Below are 490 nucleotides of genomic sequence, written 5' to 3' on the forward strand. Positions count from 1 at the left end.
TGATTTACAGCGTAATATTCGACATTTAGAAATATTTTAATTTTCAAATTGTACAAAAGTCTGCAATTTTAAGTACACAAGAATAATAAGATATTTGATCATCATCATAATGAGATTTACTTTCATACTTTCTGTTTTGGTTTATGTCATAATTACTTTGTGTAAATGCGTAAGATATATGTTTCAATTGTGACAAGCAGAAGTGTTGCAACTTTATTAAAAATATTGTATATGAACCGTTTAGTACCAACTGTACGTCTCTCTTTTCTTCTTGTACTTGTCTTTTCTTATCTCACAGACAATACATATGTCGTCTTCTGTCATATCGAATCGGTTTGTTCATTCATTGAAAGCAATACATACATTCGTCGCGGACGCAGACTACATATTACTTTTTAGCGCTTATTATATCGAATTCTTGTTTGCAGTCTGAACAATTTAACATATTGTTAAGTCTGGCACGAGGAAGAGGAAGAGGAAGAGGCAGAGG

General features: G+C 31.8%; 1 protein-coding gene across 1 annotated transcript in view; it reads left to right on the top strand.

The window, feature by feature from the left end:
• LOC116853343 (transcription initiation factor TFIID subunit 11-like) overlaps positions 1–490 on the top strand; it is a gene marked incomplete at its 3' end in the record, with an annotated part of 30,775 nt that overhangs the window by 29,679 nt on the left and 606 nt on the right. The window lies entirely within an intron of this gene.

This window comes from Odontomachus brunneus, unplaced genomic scaffold, assembly GCF_010583005.1.
Source record: "Odontomachus brunneus isolate Ranch 3 - 2012 unplaced genomic scaffold, Obru_v1 Obru_scaffold_308, whole genome shotgun sequence".
NCBI lineage: Eukaryota > Metazoa > Arthropoda > Insecta > Hymenoptera > Formicidae > Odontomachus > Odontomachus brunneus.